Source organism: Moschus berezovskii, chromosome 11 (assembly GCF_049115385.1).
Source record: "Moschus berezovskii isolate FMDL1 chromosome 11, NW_MosBer_1.0, whole genome shotgun sequence".
Lineage (NCBI taxonomy): Eukaryota > Metazoa > Chordata > Mammalia > Artiodactyla > Moschidae > Moschus > Moschus berezovskii.
The window spans coordinates 8,783,975-8,811,690 of record NC_142470.1 but is presented as its reverse complement, the minus strand read 5'-3'; the positions used below and the strand labels follow the sequence as shown (position 1 = coordinate 8,811,690).

At 42.4% G+C, this 27,716-nt stretch overlaps 1 protein-coding gene and 1 non-coding gene across 2 annotated transcripts in view; one reads left to right on the top strand and one right to left on the bottom strand.

Moving 5' to 3' along the window:
• The window catches only part of GARNL3 (GTPase activating Rap/RanGAP domain like 3), a 168,585-nt gene that overhangs the window by 44,970 nt on the left and 95,899 nt on the right, over positions 1 to 27,716 (top strand). The window lies entirely within an intron of this gene.
• On the bottom strand, positions 23,059 to 23,165 carry LOC129540172 (U6 spliceosomal RNA). The gene has a single exon (XR_008682623.2). It is a non-coding gene; the product is annotated as a U6 spliceosomal RNA (small nuclear RNA).

The following is a 27,716-nucleotide window of genomic DNA, read 5'->3' as shown; positions in this document are numbered from 1 at the left end:
GAAAGGCTGTAATAATAATGTGATCATCTTTATCTGTTGTGTTTTTACTGTTATGTACTTTTAATCTGTGCCTTTCAGTGTGTTAAAAATATGTTGTGGCTTGGTATTTTTCTCTGTTTATGGTGTTATGTAATTAAATAAAATGATTTATGTATTAGGAAAGGTAGCATTTAGCTTTTATGTTATCTTGTTCCTAAAAGTTTCTAAATCTAGTTTTTGAGGTTTATATATTATTATAATACATATTCCAATTTTTCTGTACCCTTGCTATCTGGATATGTGATAAGAGTTAGAATATCTATGAGCTCTTTTTTTTTTTCCCTGTTACAAGTATATGTGTTGGACTAGATAAATGACTGTGATAGGTAATAGATATCTGGATTGAAAATATTCATATTTTTCTTAATGAGAGAGATTGGGGTTTGTGTTATGATTATTTTTAAGAGTATGCTTTCATTTTAAAAGAGGAATAGTGAAGATATATCATACCCTCAATTTTTTTTTTATCATAGCCTCAGTTTTTTAAAAGACAGAATTGTGAGTTTTTTCCCCAGCTGCATGAAAATTTGAACTAATTTTTAGGAAAATATGTTCATAAAATTCTCTTGGTTAATATTTAACTATTAAAAACATTACATTTATTATTTCTATTTACAAAAACTGAGTTGATGGGATCCATTTGTAAAGTATTAATATAAGCTGCATTAATTGCAGGGTTTAAAAAGTAGAAAAATTTATGTACCGGAATCATGTACAAGTAGCATTCTACTTGAATTCAAGTATATATTACAGGTTTGACTGTGTACCTGTCCCAGGTATATTCTTGGAAATATGCATTAAGTAAAAGATTTGGTCCTTGTTTTTAAGGCTCCTACTGTCCTCCTGCTGGGCAGATAAGATACATAATATATCTAAAGAATGAATTTAGCCACATGTAAGACACCCTGGTTGACTTGGTTAGTGTATGTTCTGTGTCAGTCACCGGTGATACCTTGCCAACTCAGACCACCACCTCTGCTGAAGAAGCGTGTGCATAACTAATTCAGAACTGGCAAATGTTGTGAGAAGTGCACAGACAGGGCCTGGTGGGGGTTGGGAGAAGGAGGGAGCAACCCCTTCTGGCTAGGCATCTCAGGGAAGCAGCCTGGAAGGCCTTCTGGAGGCTGTGGGATGTGAGTTGGCGACAAGAAAGATAGACAGAGGATATTTGCAAACAGCATGATTCTTGGCAATGATGATTTGAAGGGCAATGAGCACATGGTCCTGCCCAGCAGAGAGTATAGGGCTAAAGAGTTCAGTGGTTACAGAGTGGGTAGGTTTTGAAATCAGACAGGCCTGGCTTCATATACCAGTTCCCTTACTTATTATTTCCGTAAACATCACTGAACCTCAGTGGTGCCTCAGAGTTTGTGCTTGGAAGTCATTCTTGTTCCAGCATTTACTAGTTGTATGATTGGCCTGTTTCTCATCATGAAATGGGGTTTATTTGTATTATCTATTTTATAGGGTTGTCAGGAAGACTGTATGAGATGATGCACAGAAGCACAGTCCCTGTTAACTAACCACAGTGGGAAGATGAGATTTGATAGCACAAATAGAATGTTGGCTCTCAGGTGAAGACTGTGAGCCTGATCTAGGAGGTAGTATGGAGCTCTTACAAATAGTGAGAGTGGCATTTGGGAGAGACAGCATAGGCATGTAGCATGGACCCTTTATAGACTTGTGGAAATCACAGACTATCAGGCTGGGAACATACACGAGAGAAGTGCTTTCAAGCTTGAACAGGCATCAGAATCACCTGGTGAACTTATTAAAACAAATTGCTGGGCCCCATCCCCAGAGCTTCAAATTCAGTAAGTTGGGATTAACTCAGAGTTTGCATTTCTAACAAGTTCCCAGGTAATGTTGATGCCACTGTTGCCAGAACCACCCTTGGAAAAACCCTGTTTTACAGGATCCCTGACTGGTCATTGGTTATCCCCAGCTTTATGAGGCAGCTCATTGTGCGTGTGTGTGTGTGTGTTTTTATAACTGACTTTTAAAATATTTTAAAGTAAATTTTAAATACATTTTAAAATTCCATGTATAATTTCACCACCTTGCAGCAAGTATTTTCATCTGCTTTTGATACCTTCCAACTTGTACAGCTATAAGTGTCATTTCTCCATGGTTGTAACCAAATTATATATTTACTTTCGCATGCCTCCTTTTTCATTTAACTGTGTTTATAAGTATCTTCTTGTTATGTATTTACTATTTTAATCCATGTGTGATAGATAGACCAGTAAGGTGAAACTTCAACACTTTGGCCACCTCATGCGACGAGTTGACTCACTGGAAAAGACTCTGATGCTGGGAGGGATTGGGGGAAGGAGGAGAAGGGGATGACAGAGAATGAGATGGCTGGATGGCATCACTGACTCGATGGACATGAGTTTGAGTGAACTCCGGGAGTTGGTGATGGACAGGGAGGCCTGGCGTGCTGTGATTCATGGGATCGCAAAGAGTCAGATACTACTGAGTGACTGAACTGAACTGAACTGAACTGAAGATGATCAACAATGATCTGTGGAACAGTTTTCCTCCTTTTGTAAAATCAGGTCATTTCTAGTTTTCCCAAGTTGGAAATGACATGTGCTAGAGATTGCAAAACTTCAGGAGATGGTTGAGGGACAGGGAGGCCTGGTGTGCTGCAGTCCATGGAGTCGCAAAGAGCCAGATATGACTGAGTGACTGAACAACAACAGAGGTTGCAAAGGTTGGGAATGATGCAGTGAGCGAGCTCCAGTTTTGCCGTGTGAGGATCTCTTGAGATTCTGACTCCAGTGTTTTAAGGAAGGAGATGTTTTCTCCCATCTATGAATACAGAGTATTATCAAATTAAAAACCATATTATGTGTCCTATGTTCATGAGAAAGCCAGTTCAATTTTTCTTACACTTGATTTGATGAATATTGTTGGGAACCCAGTCGATCTTGGGTGTTTGTAGAGGGATCCTTGGGATTCTGTAAAATTGAAATTTTAGCATAAACTTCTGATGTTCAGAGAATTAGGTAGAAGTCCTTGTGAAGAGTGAAACTGACCATTCAAATCAGCAATGAGGGGGATGCAGGGGCTTGGTTCCCTAGGTTTCAGTTGAGTATACATTTGGTGAGAGACCATGGCGCTCAGACACCTACTCTACAGACTCACAGGTGAGTTTCTCAGCCCTAATTTTACAGCTGCGGGTCGAAGGCTCCCACCATGGGGCAGGCACAGTGCCCAACACTGAGAGGGGAGGAAAAAGCCAACTGCTCTGCTCTCCTGGAGCTGGAGGTAGTCTGGCTTTAGAATCCAGCAGCCTCAAACTTTGAGTCTCCAGGCTGCATCTTAGCTGTGTTCCCTGCCTGAATCAGGGATGGTTTCCTTGCAAGGCACGGAGATCCACTCAGTCCAGTTCCAGTATAGCGTAATTCACAGAAAGGGTGTGGGAGAGTCTCGCCGGAATGCACTGCAGGAAGCACAGCGGGGCCGCATGAGACTGGGGAGCCATCAGGCAGCGCTTCTTGTTTCTCTCGGCCCCTGTGGTCTCTCAGCGTCACTTTGCTCTGGGGCAGTGCCAGTCTCTCTGCACGCCAGCTTCCACGACAGCACAGTTGCCTCTGTCCATTTTCTCTCAGCAGCGGTGTTTGTTTTTTAATACTTCTTTTTATCATGGTGAAATAGTCACAAAATAAAATTTACCATTTTTAAGTGTACAATTCAGGCTCATTATGTATATTCACTGGGTTGTGCAACCATCAGCACTATCTACTTTCAGAACATATCTCATCATTCCAGATAGACACTGTACCCATTAAACAATGACTCCCCATTCCCCCTGCTCCCTTGGAACCTCTGTTTTATCTTCTGTCTCAATGAATTTGCCTATTCCTTGTGGAATTATACACCTTTGTCCCTTTTTTATCTGATTTATTTAAATATTTTCAGGGTTTATCCATGTTGTCAGATATATCAGAATTCCATTCCTTTTTCTGGCTGAATAATATTCCATCCTGCGTATATACCACATTTTGTTTTTCCATTCCCCTATTGATGAATTCTTGGGTTGCTTCCGTTTTTTAGCTCTTGTGAATAATGTTACTGTGAACATTGGTATACAGGTACTTTTGCTCAAGTGATGTTTTAAAATGTTGACAACATAGTATCTTTTCTTTCCTAAATCTCTTCTGTGGCCCATTGCAGTGCAAGCCCAGACCCTTTACAAAGCCCAAAGAGACCCTTCATGGCCCTGTTCTGCCTTCCTCTCCCCCTTCCCACAAGCTGCTCACTCACTGTGCTTCAGTGGCCTGACTTTCCTCTCTGGAACAATTTGAGTTCCTACCTGTCCTTTGCATGTGCTCTTCCCTCTTCCTGGATTGGGCTTTCCCAGCATTGCTCACTGCTGATCTCAGCTTAAATGCCATCTTCTCAGGGAGGCCTCCCCCATCGCCCTCGCTGAAGTCATCCTCCTCATTATGGAGGTCTCTAACTCAGCATCCTCTTTATTTTCTTATTGGTGTTTATCACAATCAATATTTGTTTACTATCCTCTCATTCACTAGAGGGGAGGGTGAAAACTGTGTCTTTCTTGAGATTTCTAGGCCCTGGCATATACTAAACTCTCAGTTTTTTTTTATTACTAAATTGATTTCTAGTCCCCCACCCCACCCCTAGTCTTGCAGTCCCTGTGTCCAAAGTAGTCTATTCATTCTTGGACCCTAATTTCAAATTATAAAAAAGAATGCTATGGATTGGTTCTGAAGGTCCAGTTATCTATCCCTGATTCAAACAGTTGAGTTCAAGGTAGGGTGGTGGTGGCGGGGGGGGGTCATGTGGTATAAATGTGGCCTCCTAGACCCACTCAGCAAAGTTTGTGGGCAGATTCTCTTTGAAAAGGATATGGGGAAGAGTCAGTTTCAAAGAGCAAGAGCTGAGAAGGAAGCCTCCAATATGTCTATAATATTTCCTCAGAGACTAGATGATTTAAAAGCTCCATCTAAAAGCACCTGGTTAAAATGTCATCTTCTGTGGGTGGACTGTTATCCCTGGCACTTTTTTAAATTCCATAAACAATGATATGAGTTATAAACCCTCTAAAAACAGGAATCAAGGCTCTTGATTTACCACTGTGTCCCTCATACCAACCACAGTGCTTAGCTTTAGTTGCTGCTGCTGCTGCTGCCAAGTCACTTCAGTCGTGTCCGACTCTGTGTGACCCCATAGATGGAAGCCGACCAGGCTCCTCCGTCCCTGGGATTTTCCAGGCAAGAACACTGGAGTGGGTTGCCATTTCCTTCTCCAGTGTGTGAAAGTGAAAAGTGAAAGTGAAGTCGCTCAGTCGTGTCTGACCCTTAGCGACCCCACGGACTGCAGCCTACCAGGCTCCTCCATCCATGGGATTTTCTAGGCAAGAGTACTGGAGTGGCTTGCCATTGCCTTCTCCGAGAGAATAGCCTAACCCATCAAAAATAAAGAAAAGGAAAAACAAACTTCTATGATTTCCCCCCTCCCCAATACAGTTAGACTCATCAGTTTGCAGTGCATTCCATCTGAAATGTTTGCCGTTTTTCTTCTTGATGAATTGAAAGTCTAGTCTCTCGTGGCAGCATTCTAAGCAAGGCACAGCTATTACCCCATCAACCATTCTTCATTGCTTCATATCGAAATCTGTCAGGAAAAGCATAAGATTATTTGTAGCTTTTATTGATCTTTTCTTGGCCTTTGACTCAATGGGTAAGAAACTGATGTGTTACAAATGATGAATGGTATGGGCACCATATGGGCCTCTCCTTTCCCAGCCCAGCTGCTGATCCTCACCTAAGCCCACATCTGGGTAATTCTAGGGAAGCCACGATCTGCAGGTAATTTCAAATCCAGGATAAAACAGGAGGGTATATTGTCCATTGGGCTTCCCAGGTGGTGCTAGTGGTAAAGAACTGGCCTGCCAGTGCAGGAGACTTCAGAGACTCGGGTTTGATCCCTGGGTCAGGAAGATCACCTGGAATAGGAAATGGCAGCCCACTCCAGTACTCTTGCCTGGAAAATTCCATGGTCAGAGGAGACTGGTGGGTTACAGTCCATGGGATCACAAGGAGTCGGACATGACTGAGGCAACTTAGCACATATGCATATTGTCCATTCCTTGTTAAACTTGCACTCAAATGAGTCAAGCCTGCATTTGGACCAGCTGCCTGCTTCCCTGGTATATCAGAAAGAAATGTATAAATTTCTCTCCATGAGGATAGCATGGTTTTGTTGTTTTGAACTCAGAGTGGCCTCAAAGGATACCTAGCTATACTGAGTACAGCCAGAAGAAAGGTTTGTCATGAACTTGATTGGCATCTGCAGGTTTTAATATCTGAGGTTTTGACTGTGTGACAGCTTTTGAAGTCTGATATATAGTCATTTGTATTTTTGCTCAGGCACGAACTTGAATTACGCCTGTGGGACTGTTGTGCTTTAGATGATTCTTGGCTAATGAGTGATTTAGCTGCCTGCCCAGCATCCCTTATACAGCACAGTTTTGTTCTCTATTCAGGGTTGAGTAGGCTTTTTGTTATCAGAGGCATTTTATGGGAGAATTATATTCTATGTAGTATCACCAAATTGAGAAATGAGTGAAGGTACCAGAATATCTCCCCTGGGAACATCAAAACATCACGACTTCTGTCTTCTACAACTAGAATCATTATTTTGGCAGGTGTTCTCTATTATTTAACTGGCTTATAGCTAAGGCTTTGATAGCAGGTTGACTCCTGTAGGTACCGCAAGACATAACATTTACCTTGGAATTATCAATGAGTTGGGGCTTCCCAGGTGGTGCTAGTGTAAAGAACCTGCCTGCCAGTATAGGAGACATAAGGGACTCAGGTTCAATCCTTTGGTCGGGAAGATCCCCTGGAGGAGGGCGTGGCAACCCACACCAGTATTCTTGCCTCAAGAATACCATGGACAAAGGAGCCTGGTGGGCTACAGTTCATGGGATTGCAAAGAGTGTGAAGCAACTTTGCACATGTGTGTGCATCAGTGAGTTAACATGGTTAGAAACTGTGGCGCTCTTTTTGATATTTCGATGCCTTTGTGGATGATTGGTAATGCTTACATTGAACATTTTCCAGGCTAAAATTATTGCAACCATTTTTAGTAATACAGAACTTTGAGACCTTAGTCATGTTTATGTGTTAGAATGGAACTAGAAATCTTTTATTATGTTTATTAGTTTTGCTGTTTATTGAATGTTTACTATGTACCAGTCAATGAACTAAATACTTTAGATGCATTTACCTATTTAATTCTCCCAAACGACCATCGGCAGTTTTTTATATCACCACACACTGTGGCTGCTCAGAAAATGTTGGTGGACATTGGATGGATTCCCATTTATCAGATGATCTCAGAGAGATCCCACAGCTAGTAGAGGTAACACATAAGCCCAGATCTATCGGACTCTAAGAGCCCCTGTGCTTAATCTCTCAGCCTATGAGCCTAGGCTGTTTTCTAAGGAAATTGGGTTGATTGTTAGAACAAAAATCTCTGCCCTTGGATGCGTGCATGCTAAGTCGCCTCAGTCGTGTCCGACTCTGTATGACCCTATGAACTTCAGCCCCCCAGGCTCCTCTGTCCATGGAATTCTCCAGTCGAGAATACCAGAGTAGGTTGCCATGCCCTCCTCTAGGGGATCTTCCCGGCTCAGGGATCAAACCCATGTCTCTTATGTCTCCTGCATTGTCAGGTATGTTCTTTACCACTAGCACCAGCTGGGAAACCCATCTCTGTCCTTAATAAACAGCATAGAGTACTCTGCTCTAAGTCTTAGCTGAAATATATAATTTCAAACTCTCTTAGGTCCAAATCTTAACAAAAGTTTGATTTTAAGAAGAATGTTCCAAAAAAATTACCTAAGAAATGTCCACGCGATAAATGTTTTAAATTTAATTCCTGGTTTAGGCCCAACCATAATCAATCCAGGGTGTTCACTGGAAGGACTGTTGCTAAAGCTGAAACTCCAATACTTTGGCCACCTCATGCGAAGAGTTGACTCACTGGAAAAGACTCTGATGCTGGGAAGGATTGGGGGTGGGAGGAGATGGGGACAACAGAGAATAAGCTGGATGGCATCACTGACTCGATGGACATGAGTTTGAGTGAACTCCGGGAGTTGGTGATGGACAGGGAGGCCTGGCATACTGTGATTCATGGGGTCACAAAGAGTCAGACACGACTGAGCGACTGAACTGAACTGATAAGGTAGCTACAAACACTTGGCCCGCACTTTAGAGGGACCACTTTTCTTGCCCCCTCTTAGAAAAGCAAGAGTTTTTCTTGATCTGTGCCCTTGGGTTATGCCTTTAGCTTACACCAATGGGCAGATCAGAAAAGAGCCATATGACTCTGGATGGTGTGTCGCTTGCAAGGAAGCTCTTGAGGATTTCTCGGTCTGTCACACAGTGTCTCCTTTAAGAGAGCCTGTGAGAAAAGATTTCCCAGGACCAAAAAGCAGCTTCATTGTTAACCTTATATGCAGTGGAAATCCTCTAAATGGGCTTTTTCCTCTTTGCTCTGGCCTCTAGGATGCTCAGGACCCTATTTGTGGTTTGCCTTGAACAGCCTTTGTTGTGAAGTCATTCAGTCGTGTCTCACTCTTTGCCACCCCATGAATTGTAGCCTAACAGGCTCCCCCCTCCATGGGATTCTCCAGGCAAGAGTACTGGAGTGGGTTGCCATTTCCAACAGGCAGCCTTATCTCCTTCTCTTGTTTTCAGTTTATTTACCCACGACTGAGCGACTTCACTTTCACACATTGGAGAAGGAAATGGCAACCCACTCCAGTGTTCTTGCCTGGAGAATCCCAGGGACGGGAGAGCCTGCTGGGCTTCCGTCTATGGGGTCACACAGAGTCGGACACGACTGAAGTGACTTAGCAGCAGCAGCAGCAGCAACTTTCCCTTGTTCTAAATTTGTTTTGTATCTAATTTTCTCCTTTGAGTGAGAGCATAAAAAAATATTTTCTGTGTTCAGCTTCTTGCTCTTAACAGCACATCCTCTGTCCCCCACTGAGGGTAACCTAGTTCACAGAATGGTTTTGACCCTTGTCTCCTCCCTCCCCTACTTTTTGATCAGGGCTTCTATGACCTATTTTAATAGGATCAACTACACCTGGGGAGAATTATCATCCCCTGCCTAGCTATTTGGTGACTGCCTTGAGCACTGAGCCCTGTGTTAATTGGGGTCCAAAAGTCTTCCAAATCAACTAGCTAAACACATACAATAACAAGAATATCAGACAAGTCCTCCAAGTTTTTCCAGGCAAAATCAACTCTGGAAACAGCCACTCCAGGGATATTTGGCACCAGTGTGCTCTCCAGTTTCAAAACTAGAACTGCAAATGCGCCACTCCCTCCCTCCGCCGGCCTGGGCAGTTCATGCCAGGTTGCTGGTGGCCACACAAGTCTCCTGTTCCTGTGTGCCCCCACGGCCTCCTTGAGGGTGACCCTCCCTCCTGCCACTGCACTGTCAGCTCAGCTCATAATCTCTGGCTCCTGCACCTTCTGCTGGAACCCTAGGATCTTTGTTCTGTGACTCCAGTGGTCTTCAGCTGGTGGGATATAGGTCCCTGGTGCACTATAAAAATACTTTCAGGACTTCCCTGGTGGTTCAGTGGCTGAGACTCTTTGCTCCCAATGCAGGGGGTCAGGGAACTAGACCCCGTATGCCGCAACTAAGACCTGGAACAGCCAAATAAATAAACACAAATAAATATTTTCAAATTTTGCTCAGTGTTTAATACAACAGTTTATATTTTGTGTAACCAGAGATACAAATTGTTGGCATACTGTTTATTGGTTAATTCTTCACAGCAAATTGAGTTTTCTACCTGTGGTCTCTTGTATACTATGGAGGAAAATTCTCATGTGTGTCTCACACACCCAGTCTTTCTTGGTGCCTGTTTGATAATATCCATTGCCTCTCACATCTCACTTGTGCCAAAGCGATCTCTGCCTTACACCAGGTCCTGTCATGTGCCCACCTCAACTTTTAGTACAACATGGCTTGGCAGTATATATCATCAGCTGGAGCAAAGATAAATTTTAAGCTTGAGCAAAAATATGACATTACCAACTCAATGGACATGAGTTTGAGCAAAACCTGGGAAATAGTGATGGACAGGGAAGCCTGGAGTTCTACAGGCCATGGGTCGCAAAGAGTCAGACACGACAGACCGACTGAACAACAAATACTGTTTTTATGAATACAAATTATTTTCTTTTCTGGAAGGTATTTTTAAGAACCAGTATTTACTTATTTATTTAGGCAGGTCTGTGATCAAAGACTGAAGAAGGGAATGGCAACCCACTTCAGTATTCTTGCCTAGAGAGTCCCATGAACAGAGGAGCCTAGCAGGCTACAGTCAATAGGATCACAGAGTCGGACACAGCTGAAGCAACTTAGCATGCTTGCATGCATGATCAAAGAATACTTGGGATTCCTCTGGTGGTCCAGCTGTTAAGACTCCAAGCTTCCAGTGCAGGGGGCCCAGGTTCAATCTCTGGTCGAGGAACTAGATCCTGCATGCTGCAACTAAGACCCAGGGCAGCCAAATTAAAATTTTTTTAATAAAGTACTTGGCAGCCATGAACGCACACCCAAGAATTTGAAAGCCACCCTTTTACTTCTTTTAGAGGTGTTACCTTGAAAAGGAATCTTACCTTTTTGCCACCCTTTCACCATATGGGCTCTGAACATTTATAGCTCTTTGTTAGACCCTCAGAACTAAGTCTAACACTTTTAACTTATTAGCTGCCTCCTGGCAGACAAATTGGGACAGATTTCCCCAGGGCTGTGGGACCCAGAGTATCTGAGGCTTCATTTGGGTCTCTCTCAGCAGCCCCAAGCTGAGACCCTTGTCTTCAGCTTTCTTCTGTCTCAGGGCAAGTTCTGTTTCCTTGGGGTATACCTCTATCCCCAGGTGGCAGCTTTACCCTTTTGGTAGAAAGGGAGAAGATCTGTGGGGTCTAAAATTTGCTCCCCCATTCCCCCCACTGGGTGAATTTAGGGAAAATCATGCCCAAACCCGGTGTCACCTGCTGTGACCAACTTACCAAAAAGGGCCCCCAGTTTCATGCCACCACTAATATTCTAATTTTTTATATTGAAGTATTTTACATATTTAATTAAAGCTGTTACTTTGGGCTCCTTTATATGTAAGAAAAGGATTGTATGTTTTATGGCCTCAGTCTTTTAATTGGTCTTTTGCGGTTATCTCTATGTTGCAGTGTTTTAAAATATAATCTCAAGCTGTGTTTGCTGAATAAATGTGAAGACTTTATCATTACTTTAGGAATACATTTCAGCCACTCTGAATTCTCTTTTCGATCCCTGCGATAGTTCCACAGATTCCCTTCTGAATTCGCCTTTAAATGCTCTCCTTTCTTGTTCCCACTAAGCCTGCGCTTGCCAAGGTCACTAAAGACCTTCCTGCTACCAAGTCTCGGTGACGCATCTAGGCTTTCGCTCACTGCCGCTCTGCGCATGCGCCTTCTTAACACGTTCCCCTCGCCCAGTGTCTGTACCTCTGCCCTCTCGTGTTTTTCCTCCTGCCTCTCTACTATACCTCCTCTGCTTCTTTTAGGGAGTCCTTCCTTCCCGTCTGGTCTTCCCATTTGGATGCTTCTCAGGGTGCTATCTCAAGATACCTTTCTTACCTGGTCTGCTCTTCCTTGTGATCTTTCCTACCCTCGTGGCTTCAGGTACCGTCTTCAGGCTGGTGACTCACAGATCCGTATATTCTTTCCAGGTCTCTATCCACAGCATCTAAGACCATCTGCTCATATGCCCACAGGACATCCCCGTGGGCAACTGAACTTTAAAAGGCCCACTACTGAACTCAATCGTCCCTCTTTACCCTCCCACACCACTAGGGAATGACTTTACCTTCTTAACCGTTGCTAATTTCAGAAACCAGGAAATCACCCAAAACCCACATCCAGTCTCTTACCATATCCTATTGGTTTTATGTTCTCAATAGATTTCCTGGCTAAGCTTCTTTTATTCACATGAATGTGCGTGTACAATGCCAGACATCTCTTTTGAGAAGAGAGAGAGAGACATAGATTCGTATATATGTATCCTTGGAAATATGTATTATGTATTCATGGGACTTACCTGGTGGCTCAGATGGTAAAGAATCCGCCTGCAATGCAGGAGACCTGGGTTGGATCCCTGGGTTGGGAGGATCCCCTAGAGAAGGGAATGGCTACCCACTCCAGTATTCTTGCCTGGAGAATTCCATGGACAGAGGAGCCTGGCAGGCTACAGTCACAGGATCACAAAGAGTCGGACACGACTGAGCGACTAACACTTTCACTTTTCATATGTACTCATATAAATTTCACAACTACCTGATAGTTTTATTGATACTTTTGCTACCCCCATTTTATAGATGAGGTTACTGAAGTTCAAAGAGATTAATTAACTTGTCCAAAGTCACACAACTTGTAAGTTGTTGAGCTTGTCCCTCTCCCATCTTGTGCACAGTAGGTGATATTTCTTTACCAGTTCTGTCATCTCCCCATTGTTATAAGCTATGCTCCAGCGCCCCTTTGCTGTTGTCATCATGTGTGCATGCTCAGTTGTATCCAACTCTTTGTGACCCCATAGGCTGTAGCCCACCAGCCTCCTCTGTCCATGGGATTCTCCAGACAAGAATACTAGAGTAGGTTGCCATTTTCTCCCCCAGGGGATTTTTCTGACCCAGGGATCAAACCCACGACGTCTCTTGTGTCTCCTTCATTGACAAGTAGATTCTTTACCACTGCACCACCTGGGAAGACCTCTAGTACCCCTTCAGTTCAGTTCAGTTCAGTCGCTCAGTTGTGTCCGACTCTTTGTGACCCCATGAATCACAGCACGCCAGGCCTCCCTGTCCATCACCAACTTCCGGAGTTCACTCAAACTCATGTCCATCGAGTCGGTGATGCCATCCAGCCATCTCATTCTCTGTCGTCCCCGTCTCCTCCCACCCCCAATTCCTCCCAGCATCAGAGTCTTTTCCAGTGAGTCAACTCTTCTCACGAGGTGGCCAAAGTATTGGAGTTTCAGCTTTAGCATCAGTCCTTCCACAGAATACCCAGGATTGATCTCCTTTAGAATGGACTGGTTGGATCTCCTTGCAGTCCAAGGGACTCTCAAGAGTCTTCTCCAGCTGTGCATAAAAATCACTTGAGGAATTTATTTAAGATTCAGGCTCTGATTTGGCATATCTGGAACAAGTCAAATAGTGTGCTTTTTTTTTTTTTCCACAATCTTCCATTGTGAAAATGACTGAACTCCTTACAGGTTTATCATTTGATCTCCAGGGAAGTCCAGAGATTAGTTTGTTTTTAAGTAAAGAAGAACAATAAAGGACTTCCCTGGTAGTCCAGGGGTTAAGACTTCCCACTCCCAATGCAGGGGACCCAGGTTCAATCCCTGGTCAGGACATTAGATCCTACATGCTTCAACTAAGAGTTTCCTTGTCTCAACAAAGATCAAAGATCCTTAGTCAGACACAACTGAAGCGACTTAGCATGAACACAAAAATGGCTTAAAACAGTGGAAATTTATTCTCTCGTAGTTCTGGAGGCTAGAAGTCTGAAGTCAAGATATTGGCAGGGCTGCACTCCCTCTGAAGGTTTGAGGGAAAAATCGTCCCTTGCCTCTTCCAGCTTCTGGGGTTGCCAGTAATCCCTGACATCCTTGACTTGTAGCTGCATCACTCTAGTTTCTGCTTCTGCATCACATGGCATTCTAGCGTGCATTTCTGTATCTACATCGCCCTCTTTTCTCTTATAAAGACACCAGCTGGGACTTCCCTGGTGATCCAGTGGTTAGGACTCCGAGCTCCCAATGCAGGGGGTATGGTTTCAGTCTCTGGTCAAGGAACTAGATCTCACATGCTACAGCTAAGACCTGGAGCAACCAAATTAATTAATGTAAAAAAAGAGAGGGACACCAGCCATTGGACTTAAGTCCCACCCTAATCCAGTGAACTCATCTTATCTAATTACATCTGCAAAGACACTCTTTGCAAATAAGGGCACATTCTGAGATTCCAGGTGAATGCAAAAATGTTTGGGGTGGGGGGCGGGGATTGGGGTGGGAGCACAGGGAACACCATTCGAGCCAGAACAGTGACTTTCTGCCTTTGAGTGTTCAGAAAGAAGCCTGTGACAGTTTAGTTTCTTTTCTTTCTCGGTAACTTTTCCTGTCTTGATCTTTCTCAGACTTTCTTCTTTTATTTTTAAAATGTTTCCCTTAGTTTCTCCATATCTTTCTCTTCTCAGCAATTTTGCCTAAAACGTTGCATCTTTGTGATTCTTAGACCCAGGTCTTATGTCTTGGATGAATATTTTCTTCAGATGTATCTTTGATTATTGCTCGTTTTCCCTCTTGAAATAGTAAGGAAGGTCTTTTTCTCTGTCCTCTGTCACTGCCTTTTCTTTCCCATTATTTTATTTTGTTCCACTTCATTCTGGGAGGGCATCTCAAATGGTAAACATATTACTGTCTCTGTTTTGTACAATAAACATTTCACTTTCCTCTTCCAATGAGGATTTTTAATTTTGATCCTACATTTTTTTAATCCTATATGTGCATTTTTTGGTCCTCATTTATCTTGCCCACTTCCACAAGCTTTACCTACTTATTGTAAAAAATTGTCATCTGTCTTATTGAGGACAACAGCTGCTTTTTAAATCTTTTATTTTGGTTTCATAGTAAAAAATGATGTGCTTCTTTTTTTCAGTTTTCAGGATCACACGTGGCATTATTTTAAATAACTCCCATGTTTGTGGGGTTTTTTTCCTTTTTATAATACAGAATCTTGAGACAAACACAAAGAGTTATTCAGACCGTTTATTGTCAACAGACAAAATGTTCAACTGACCCTGAGCTCTCATTGTCCTTTTGGGTATCATAGCTTCTCTGAACCAAACATCTGGATGGCTAGTGGTTATGCAAAGCTCCCTGATCAATATCCAGGGTCTGGTTAGTGTTTCTCTAGTAAAGCTCTGCTAGAAAGGGATTGGATGTCCTCCATGCTTGGCTTTTTGCTGCTCTGAACCAGGCTCTAGAATTTAAACATATAGCCAGGACTTAGAGGGCTATGGGTAGCAGTCTGGTTGGAAGAGGACTATTAATGTTTGCCTAGCTCTTTACATAAACTTGAGAAGACACCATCTGTGTAAAGAATCGGTTGGAGATTACGAAGGTGGAATCCCCCCATACCCAACCACACTTTGGTGTGACCACTTGCTTGGCATATTGACAAAACTGTGTCCCCCAGGGCACTCTGCTACCAGGACCCTTCTTGTCTCTCTTGCTGCCTATGGACCTTCACTTATGAAAATTGCATTTTCTCTCTTTTTTTTAAAAAATATCTGTTTATTTGGTTGCACTGTGTCTTAGTTGCAGTACTCGAGATCTTTGAGCTTCAGCTACAGCACACGGGATCTTTCGTTTTGGCATGTGGGATCTAGTTCCCTGACCAGGGATGGAACTTCGCCCCCTGCATTTGGAGCACAGATTCTTATCCACTACATTTTCTAACATAGACTTTCTCTCTCTCCCTGCCTCCATCTTACCCGATGTTTTCTTGGAGAGGAAAAAGAGGTGCTGGAGTGGCTAGGGCTACCTTAAAATGCAGTGCTCATGCAATAAAAAGATGACTTCCAGTGTTCTATTGTTACTCTTTATATAGACCCAGGGTTTCTTAGCCCAAAGGAGATGGGGAAGAGAAAATAAATTGCCATCCAGCTTTCTGTGATGACCACAGATTTGTTCTGTTTCAGCCAACAAAGTCAGTGACCAAATAGGTTTCCCAGTTCTTCTCCATTGGCCATAGAATAGGTAGAAAATGTCCTGATATTCTGGCCATAGTTTGGAAAATCAGTCTCAGATTCATGAATTGTCATCTTTTGTGCTAAATCTTCCCAAATATTTTACTGAGAATTTGAGTATCAGAGACTGCTAGTCAGATATTATTTTAATGAAGAAGCCAAGATGGATGGATATATTTTGAGATGAAAGGTTAGAGGAGAATACTCGTGCTGGCCTCAGATTTCTCAATAGAATAGGTGGAAAAGTCACTGCTTAGAAGAAAACGTGCTTCCGGAGTGATGCCTTGGTGATTGATAAGTCAGTACCAAGATGGGAGATATAACGGGAAGTTAAAAAGGAATGGATGAAAGAACTGGAGAGTGGTAATGAGGGTCCAGCCATGGTCAAGGAGCACGAGCTTGTTGTAGTCCTCGCCACACGGAAACTTGTTTCTTTGAACACAAAGGGGAGAGTGAGAGTTTACTTAGTAGGGGGTGATTGAGAGCTGGGATTTGACTCAGGGGTTTGTAAATGCAGTGTTGACGTGATTAACCACAGATCCCCAGCTAGCATGTATACCAGAAAGAGCCAGAGTGGGTTCTCCATCAGGTACTATGATGACAACACTCTACTAGTGTGGGTGAGAACGGGTTTGGGGTCTTGGGAATGGATGACAAAGTCATGTAGTCAAGTGAGGTCATTAGATTTGAGAAAGCAGAAGGGTGTGAGCTCTAGACATCAGAGAGATCACTGTGATGGATGTGGAGTCTGCTGTGGACGGTGGCCAGAGATGTGGATGATAAGTCTGAGCCCAGATCCAGGACCCTGCTGGTTCTTCAGCCAATGTTTATCATCCTAGTTGGAGACTCTTCTAACTGATTTGGGTACTCTGACATGCACCCTGGTGCTCAGCACTCCAGCCACCCAACCTCCCAAGTCGTTTCCCCGCCCCTTTGCGTGGGCAGAATAGGATGAAGAAAAGAGTGGGAGGAAGAGAACATCCCCTCTGACCTCTCCCTGCAGGCAGTGAAAGTGACTGAGAGTCACCAGGAGAAGGGATCAGTCAGGGGATGGCTCCTTCCACCCATGTTCAGGCGTCATCTCCCCACCTTTTTTTGATGCAAACATTTTGAATCTCTTTCTTCCCTTCTGAGCATTTCTAAATCAGGTGTGCGTGTGTGTATGTGTGTGTGTGTACATGTCTGATTTGCATATGCAGATAGTCTGCTTGACCAGTATTAGTAGTATTTAAAATCTGCTTATGTTGGAAATCATTTCTTAAAGGTCCTATACATCTTCTAGAATAAATTGCATTATAGTGGAACTTCCCTGGTGGTCCAGTGGTTAAGACTGCGCTCCCAATGCAGGGGGCCCAGTTCTGTCCCTGATCAGGGAACGAGATCCCACATGCCACAGCTAGGAGTTTGCATGCCAAAACTGAAAAGATCCCGAGTGCCACAACTAAAACCCGTCACAGCCTAGCAAATAAATAAGTAAATATTTTAAAAATAAATAAATAAATTGCATGATAGCAACAAGACCTTCAGCTCCCCCAGGCAGAGTTATCTCTGCAGCATCTGACCTCCCCCTGTGCCCCGTACATTTTTCTGTACTGTGGCATTTAACCAAGTTGTGTGTGATTTATCTGTTTACTTGTGTGTATCTGTCTCTCCCACTAGGCTCTATGCTCCTCTAGGGCAGATCATGTTGCATTTGTCTTTATAAATCCAGCAGTTAGTACACGCCTGGGGAAATAGGTTCTCAATAATCTTGGAAGAGCGACAAACATTTAAACAGACTTTCCAAGAGTTTAAATATAGCATTGAAATGTTTTAATCATACTAGCAATAATCAGGGCCTTTTATATTAATCATTACCATACTGTTATTAAAATACATGTTGTTATAACATGATTGAACACATCCTACGTCCAGACACTATTCTAGGATCATTCCATGTTTTATATTATTGAATTCTCTCCCCAAACCTGGAAGTGGCTACAGTCATTGTCTTCATTTTATTTTATTTTTTGTCTTCATTTTAGAGATAAGGAAAATGAAATATAGAGAGGAAAAATCAAGTGATTTGCCCAAGGTCATGTAGCTAGTAAGTGTGGAACTGAACCTGATAAGTTGGGTGCTAAAACCCACACTTGTAACCACTCATGTCAAAGAAAGGAGTTTGGGATGGAGGATAGAAATCTGAAATCTTCTTTTTAAAGATGTAACTTACATAAATGTTGAAAGATTTTTCCCTAGATTAAAATACTGTTTCTGTGACTTAAATATACCTGAATGTCAAGTACCCAGTGTGTGATAAGCAGAAATCACAGGGAATCCTAGCACTTCTGTAGGTGTGGAAACAGACACCAGCCCAAAGAAACAAAGCAATTCAGTGGAGAGAAGAGCCTTCTGTTTCTGAAAATTTATGTATTTGTGTTAATTTAGAAAATATTCTCATCTAATTGCCTCTAATATTAAACTAATAATACTTTTATTTATAGTACTTAATGAATACCACTTTATTCTTCCTGTTTTTAATTTTTTCTTTTATGTTAGTTTGTTGAATCATACAGATGGTTATAAGTGCTTGGAGATTACTTTTTTCCAAAAGTGAAACATCTAAGACAATAAACACTGTTTAGTGTTCAATGAATCAGTTTGGCTGAGATTGGAACAAAGCCTCTACTGCAGATACTAAATTACATGAATTTCCACCATTTTTAGTGTACTCAACTAGTTGAAGGTGATTCAGCCTGAGAAACTGAATTGATCTTGGTCACCCAGAGTTGCCTCAAGGTCCAGCATGTCACATGGTCCTGTCCATTAGAACTTTCCGTGACTGTGGATATTTGTCATTTGCTCTGTGCAGTGTAGCCAATCCCTGGGACTACTGAACGCTTGAGATATGGACAGCGCCACAGAGGAACTGAGTGGTTTTCACTTTATCTGAACTAACTTAAAATTAGATCTAAATGGGGCTAGTGGTCCCAGTACTGGCCAGTGCAGGATCTCTAAAGGAATCCCTTGTGGGGCTGGGCAGATCCTAAGTGATGATTTGATTTGCTTTTTCCCTTTTCTCTCTCAGGCTCAGTGCTCCCCAGCACTGAGTCTTTGGTGTATGTGGTATATGACCAGATTAGAGACGTTACACAAAATAAACTAAAATAACATAAACAGCTTGTCTTTTCTTCTTAACATTACTGATGTTGGATATTTGTTAAGGGACTTCCCTGAACGTCTAGTGGTTAAGACTTCGCCTTCCAATGCAGGGGGTGAGGGTTCGATCCCTGGTCAGGGAGCTATGACTCCATGTCTTGTGGCCAAAAAAAAAAAACACCAACAAACAAACAAACCAGAACAGAAACAGTATTGTAAAAAATTCAAAAAATTGTCCACATTAAAAAAATACATATATATGTATGTTAATAGATTTCCCCGAACTTGTGCACCAAAACAAATACAGAAGAACTCTGCTATTTGCTTCTTCTCTAGGGAAATGCATTACTGTGACTGAGGGTGTGGCTGGCAGGTGAGGACAGGACCCTCCCTCCTCAAAGACCCCCTGAGCCAGGGCTGCCTCTTCGGGGCAGTAGTCTGACAGCCTCTTCAGTTCTACAGTTATTAGTATATTCAGGTTTCTTCTCTTTTTCAAATAATCTTCATTTTGTACATTTTCCTAGAAATTTTCCATTTCACTGAAGTTTTTGGTAATATTTGCATAGTCTCATATGGTATTCTCTCACATCTTTAAAAAAATCTCTTTTCTCTTTAGCAATTATATTTTATTATCACTCCATATTTTTGTGTTTTTCTTTACTTTTTATTTTATGAACTATAATTGATTTATATTATTGTGTTAGTTTCAGGTGTACAGCAAAGTGACTCAGTTAAGTCAATCAGTCGTGTCCAGCTCTTTATGACCCCATGGACTGCAGCACACCAGGCTTCCCTGTCCATCACCAACTCCCGGAGTCTACTCAAACTCATGTCCATCGGGTCGGTGATACCATCCAACCATCTCATCCTCTGTTGTCCCCTTCTCCTCCCGTCTTCAATCATTCCCAGCATCAGGGTCTTTTCCAATAAGTTGGTTCTTCACATCAGCTGGCCAAAGTATTGAAATTTCAGCTTCAACATTAGTCTTTCCAATGAATATTCAGGATTGATTTCCTTTAGGACTGACTAGTTGGATCCCCTTGCAGTAAGAGTCTTCTCCAACACCACAGTTCAAAAGCATCAATTCTTTGGCACTCAGCTTTCTTTACAGTCCAAGTCTCCCATACATGACTACTGGGAAAACCATAGCTTTGACTAGATGGACCTTTGCTGGCAAAGTAATGTCTCTTCTTTTTAATATGTTGTCTAGGTTGATCATAGCTTTTCTTCCAAGGAGCAAGCATCTTTTAATTTTATGGCTGCAGTCACCATCTGCATTGATTTTGGGTCCCCCCCCAAAAAAATAAAGTCTCTCTCTGTTTCCATTGTTTCCCCATCTGTTTACCATGAAGTGAAGGACTGGATGCTATGATCTTAGTTTTCTGAATGTTGAGTTTTAAGCCAACTTTTTCACTCTTCTCTTTCACTTTCATCAAGAAGTCCTTTAGTTCTTCTTCGCTTTCTGCCATAAGGGTGGTGTCATCTGCATATCTGAGGTTTTTGATATTTCTCCCAGCAATCTTGATTCCAGCTTGTGCTTCATCCAGCCTGGCATTTTGCCTGATATACTCTGCATATACGTTAAATAGCAGGGTGACAATATACACCCTTGACATACTCCTTTTCCGATTTGGAGTCAGTCTGTTGTTCCATGTCCAGTTCTAATTGTTGCTTCTTGACCTGCATACAGATTTCTCAGGAGGTCTGAGAAAGATATGGGAATACCAGACCAGGTGGTATAATAAACTATGGAAAATTCTGAAAGAGATGGGAATACCAGACCAGGTGGTCTGGTATTCCCATCTCTTTCAGAATTTTCCATAGTTTATTATGATCCACACAGTCAAAGACTTTGGCAAAGTCAATAAAGCAGTAGATGTTTTTCCAGAACTCTTGCTTTTTCAGTGATCCAACGGATGTTGATCTCTGGTTCCTCTGCCTTTTCTAAATCCAACTTGAACATCTGGAAGTTCACAGTTCATGTATTGTTAAAGCCTGGCTTGGAGAATTTTGAGCATTACTTTGCTAGCATGTGAGATGAGTACAATTGTGCGTTAGTTTGAACATTCTTTGGCTTTGCTTTCCTTTGGGATTGGAATGAAAACTGAGCTTTTCCAGTCCTGTGGCCACTGCTGAGTTTTCCAGATTTGCTGGCATCCTGGGTGTTCATTGGAAGGACTGATGCTAAAGCTGAAACTCCAATACTTTGGCCACCTCATGCGACAAGTTGACTCACTGGAAAAGACTCTGATGCTGGGAAAGGTTGGGGGCGGGAGGAGAAGGGGATGACAGAGAATGAGATGGCTGGATGACATCACCAACTTGATGGACATGAGTTTGAGTGAACTCTGGGAGTGTGATGGACAGGGAGGCCTGGCATGCTGTGATTCGTGGGGTCACGGAGAGTCAGACACGACTGAGCGACTGAACTGAACTGAACTGAGTGCAGCACTTTCACAGCATCACCTTTTAGGATTTTAAATAGCTCAACTGGAATTCCATCACCTCCATTAGCTTTGTTCATAGTGATGCTTCCTAAGGCCCACTTGACTTTGCATTCTAGGATGTCTGGCTCTAGGTGAGTGATCACACCATCATGATTATCTGGGTCGTGAAGATCTTTTTTGTACAGTTCTTCTTAATATCTTTTCTCCTTAATATCTTCTGCTTCTGTTAGGTCCGTACCACTTCTGTCCTTTATTGTGCTCATCTTTACATGAAATATTCCCTTGATATTTCTAATTTTCTTGAAGAGATCTCTAGTCTTTCCCATTCTATTGTTTTCCTCTATTTCTTTTCATTGATTGCTGAGGAAGGCTTTCTTATCTCTCCTTGCTATTCTTTGGAATTCTGCATTCAAATGGATATATCTTTCCTTTTCTCCTTTGCCTTTACCTTCTCTTCTTTTCTCAGCTATTTGTAAGGCCTCATGAAACAACCATCTTGCCTTTTTGCATTTCTTTTTCTTGGGGATAGAATTGATCCCTGTCTCCTGTACAATGTCACGAACCTCCATCCATAGTTCATCAGGCACTCTATCAGATCTAATCCTTTAAATCTATTTCTCACTTCCACTGTATAATCATAAGGGATTTGATTTAGGTCATACCTGAATGGTCTAGTGATTTTCCCTACTTTCTTCAATTTAAGTCTGAATTTGGCAGTAAGGAGTTCATGATCTGAGCCACAGTCAGCTCCTGGTCTTGTTTTTGCTGACTATATAGAGCTTCTCCATCTTTGGCTGCAAAGAATATAATCAGTCTGATTTCTGTGTTGACCATCTGGTGATGTCCATGTGTAGAGTCGTCTCTTGTGTTGTTGGAAGAGGGTGTTTGCTATGACCAGTTTGTTCTCTTGGCAAAACTCTGTTAGCCTTTGACTGCTTCATTTTGTACTCTGAGGCCAAATTTGCCTGTTACTCCAGGTATCTCTTGACTTCCTACTTTTGCATTCCAGTCCCCTGTAATGAAGAGAACATCTTTTTGGGGTGTTAGTTCTAGATCTTGTAGTTCTTCATAGAATGGTTCAACTTCAGCTTCTCCAGCATTACTGGTCGGGGCATAAATTTGGATTACTGTGATATTGAATGGTTTGCCTTGGAAACGAACAGAAATCATTCTGTCATTTTTGAGATTGCATCCAAGTATTGCATTTTGGACTCTTTTGTTGACTATGATGGCTACTCCATTTCTTTTAAGGGATTCCTGCCCACAGTAGTAGATATAATGGTCATCTGAGTTAAATTCACCCATTCCAGTCCATTTTATTTCACTGATTCCTAAAATGATGATGTTCACTCTTGCCAACTCCTGTTTGACCGCTTCCAATTTGCTTTGATTCATAGACCTAATATTTTATGTGTATATATATATTTATGTATATATATATATTTTTCAGATTATTTTCCATTATAGATTATTATAAGATTTTGAATATAGTTCCCTATGCTACACAGTAAATATTTGTTGTTTCTCTGTTTTATGTACAGTAGTGTGTATCTGTTAATCCCAAAGTCTTAATTTATAAAGATATGGAATGCTTCACAAATTTGCGTGTCATACTTACTCAGGGGCCATGCTAATCTTCTCTGAACTGTTCCAATTTTAGTATATGTGCTCCCAAAGTGAGCACTCTTTGCTTTTCAGGATCAGGCTTCCTGGCTTGATGTATTTATTGATTCCACTGTTTTTCTAAATCTATAATTTCTTCTCTGATCTTTTATTGATTCCTTGCCCCTGTTTTCCCTGGGTGTATCTCATTGTTCTTTTTGTATCTTCTAGAAGTTAATGCTTTTGTTCATTGTTTTTATTCTTTCTTGTTTAATAATGAAATCATTTAGAAATATGAATTTTCCTGTAAATGCATCTCTCCATTATCTGTTTTGATAGGTACTGTTCTTACTGTTGATGTCTGGATAGTGACCGGTCTTAGTTTTCCTACTTGACCCCAGAGTTTTTTCAGATGTTTGCTTTAAAATTCCCTTTTCGTATCCTTTTGACACTAATTTCTTACTTACACTGTACTAAAAAATCATCTGTACAGTTTCTGTTGTTGAATTTTTTCATGCTTGTTTTCTATCCAGTATTTGATCACTTTTTATAGCTTTAATAGATGCCCTTAAAAGGCATGTATTTTCTGTTTGTACCTTGATAAATTCTGTATATGTCTGCTAAATCATGCTTATTCATTTTATTGTTTGATTTCTCTGTAATTTCTTACTAGTTTTGCTTTGACCTATCAGAGAAAAATATATTAAATCCCCTATTATAATTCTAATTTTAGAAACTCCGTCTATTTATAATAGTTTTGTCTTAGAATGAGTGTCTATAATTATTATATTTTGGGAGTGAGTAGATAGCTTTACACATGTACCATTACTTTTAAAATTTGATATTTTTCTCCTAAGTTCTACCTTCTGATTTTATTATTCTCTCACCGTTTTCCCCCCAACTTACCATAAATACTTATTACTTTACCTTTCTTTTTCATGATTTATTGTCTTATTGTATTTATTGTATTATTTTGTTACTTCTCGCAGCAAATTGGGTTTCATTTGTATTCCCAACCCTTGAGTCTTTTTCCCTTTACCAGGGGAGGGTAACCCATTGATATTTACTGTGGTGTCTGTGCTGTTCTCTCTAATGACTCTAGGAGGAGTTCCAGTCTCCTTGTTATCCACGTCCTCATTTTACCTGTCTGCATCATTCCATCCTTCAGGAGTGCAGGTCTGGACTGATCCAATAAAAAACATCTTACTGGTCACTGAACTGGCCAGCAGAGCACTTGCAAAGGTCAGACAATGCTTGGAATGTCCTTTTTGGACCTTTCTCCCAAAGAATAACAAAGAGCCAGATATATTCCTGTGTGAGGAGACTGACCAGCTCCCTCCTCTCTGCTGGCCTTGGAGGGGTGAGACCTTAGACCGCCTGCCCTCTACTTTGTTTCCAAACCTCTCAGGCTGTTCTGCAGCAAATAAAGGCATTCTGTAGTTGTGGTCTAGCTCACTAATAGGGGACCTTACCAGAGAGTAGTTGGTCTAGGGAATGATTTAGTTAGTCTTGCGTTATCTACCCAAAGACCATCTTAATAACACCTGGGTCCATTATTCCTTGCATCTTCCTCCCAGGTATGTTCTCTGTGCTTTTGCTAATCATTTTTCTCTGTTTATCTCAAACTGATATTCTAATTTACTTTTGGGGAGCATTTTCTTCTCAGTATCTAATTTTGAATTCACTGTAGTCCCTGTGAGATGTGTTTTCCATTTCCAAATTCAGAAACTGTGCTTTATATCTGAAAGCTGATCACAGATCATTTCATATTCATAGATCAAGTATCCTCCCAAATTATTACAATTAACTATGCCCTCAAATTTCCTTTGCTTTTTGTAGTAAATATATTTTCTAGAACATGTAATCATATACCTCAGATCAGTTTCCACATTTTAAATTATGGACTTGTCATAGGTTTAATTATTATTTTCTTTGTTGTTCCTTGTGGATTTAGAATGTCAAAATGCAGTTAAAAACAAGCGTATTTATCTGTCACATCCAGCCAAGCATTTTAAGTTGTCACATGTCTCTGCCCCACATAGTCAGGCTTGGAATGAACCCTCTGTCTTCCGTGTGGGCTTGGAGGTCTCTCTGGTTTCACCACTGAGGTTTAACCATGGAGAGGGAAAGGGCACATGGCAGGGAGCACCCCCTGTCTAAAGGGCTGGGATTCCTGCATGCCTCTGAGGACCCTCCTGCAAGTGGGGAGATGAAATCAAATGGCCACCTTGAGGAAAGTGTAGTCTAGCTGTGTGTCTGGCTACAATTCCATTACTGTAGAAGATGGTGAGAATGGATTTTGGTGGCAGCCAGAACTCTGTACCACGTGGAGAGACTCGGTGAAGCCTTCTTGGTTGTGCAGTATTGGACATTTTGATGGGTTCTAGTAGATGCTGTGTCATTCCCAAGTCCAATATCCTTCCAACAAATGGAAGAGTTTATAGATTTTTAAGTTTTAATTGGCCGGATCAGAGGCTTATGAGGAGTAATAGAAGGATAACTACTGAGGGAAACAGCTTCACTGTCATATTAAAAGGATTTATTTTTCCCCTGCAGTGTTATTTTTTTCAACCTCTCATTCACTAGAGCACTGTTCCCTTTCATGTCAGCTGCTGGACCAGTCCCCATCCGCGCCAGCCTCCATAGCACCCTTGGCTTTTTTTAGCCAGCTGCCCAAGCCCACTGTGAAGTGGGGGGTGGGTGGCAGGGCAGGGGAGCTCTGGGGCTGCCATTCCATGTGCCAGCGAGAGTCACTTCCCCAGTGGAACTGGTAGGTCCCCTTTCCACCTGCTGCCCGAACACCTGCCCTCACAGCAGATAGGCCTTGGCACTGTGAGCTCAGCAGTGCCAGTCTGACCTGCCGAGTTGGATTGTTACTACTCAGGCTGCCTTTCCCTTGCACACGGTGATTTGGTCTGTCCTTCCCTTTGGTCTTTCTTTCATGGCAGACCGGGTAGAATCTCTTTGAAATCGCTTATGTGAGTAATGAATTTTCTTTGGTTTCCAGGTCTGGAGGCGATCTTGCCACCAGTCTTCTTTCCCTTTGGTCATTTCCATAGGATTTGGCATTTGTCTGTTGACGGGTTTCCTGTGTAATGAATATTTAGTATCAGTACTGTGTCAGGCAATGAGCATAGCTCTGGGGATACAGTACAGTGGTGAGAAAATAGTCTTCCTGAGTTTCTCAGAGGGAGTGAGGAGAGACAGGCATGAATCTGGTAGTGGCATGAAAGAATGCCAACCAGGACCCTGAGCACCCCTCTAAGCCTTGCCGGGGTGTTTTCGCGGGCACTGAAGTCAGGGAAGGGGTCTGAGAAGTGGGGACTGTGGTGGCATTGAGTGATGAGGTGTTCATGAGGGCAAGGTGGGATAGGAGGACCTTCTAAGTGAGGGGTTCCCGTGCATGTTTGTCCTCTGATGGGAAGGAAGGGGCTGCCGGGATGGAGCTGGGATCAGGGGGCAATCAGATTTGTAGATGCCAAAATCCCTGCTCTTTGGTGTGAAGTGTGGTTTGGAGAAAAGCGATGGTAGGGAGTATTTGGGCCAGTTAGGAGGTGGTTGCAGTCACCCAGGGGAGAGATGACAGCAAGCTTATGGAGATGGTTGGTGGTAGGGAGAGTGACGGTGATAGCATTAAAAATGTTAGATGGAGGCGGAAGTTCAGGGTCTTTGAGAATTTTGTGATGATTGTTCAGAGGGAGCTGAATTCTTTCTATCAGATCATTAAATATTTCCTCCCTTTCTCCTTCTTGAACCTTTCAATCAAGATGAGCAATAAGCTTCTTGTTCTAATCTCAGCCAAGAAAAAGGTCATCATAGCCTGTGCCTGACAGTGTCTGGAATATAGTCCACCAGTCTTTACATTTGTTATGCGAATGAATGAGTGCATCAGTGAATGACCATCAGCCCCTCTCCCAAGTTTCTGAGTCCCTGATGAAACTCACAGCTAGAATTAGGAGTATGTCTACCAACCTCTAATGCAAGGATATCTGTGTCACCCTTTCTCTTTATATACTGATGGCTGCTGCTGCTGCTAAGTCGCTTCAGTCGTGTCCGACTCTGTGCGACCCCATAGACGGCAGCCGACCAGGCGTCGCCGTCCCTGGAATTCTCCAGGCAAGAACACTGGAGTGGGTTGCCATTTCCTTCTCCGATGTGTGAAAGTGAAAAGTGAAAGTGACGTCGCTCAGTCGTGTCCGACTAGTAGCGACCCCATGGACTGCAGCCCACCAGGCTCCCCTGTCCATGCGATCTTCTAGGCAAGAGTACTGGGGTGGCTTGCCATTGCCTTCTCCGACACCGATGGCAGACATTAGTAATTGATTGCGGCTCTCTTCTCTTGCCAAGGCTTCCCTTGTGGCTCAGCTGGTAAAAACATCCACCCACAATGCAGGAGACCTGGGTTCAAGAAGATCCCCTGGAGAAGGGAAAGGCTACCCACTCCAGTATTCTGGCCTGGAGAATTCCATGGACTGTATAGTCCATGGGGTCGCAAAGACTCGGACACGACTGAGCGACTTTCACTTTTTCTTGCCAAATCCAGATGTGACCTCAGAATGTACAGAAAGCTGTAAGGTCACTTACTGTTTATACAGCAAAAGATTAAAATCAGCCAAGGAAACAAACACATGGG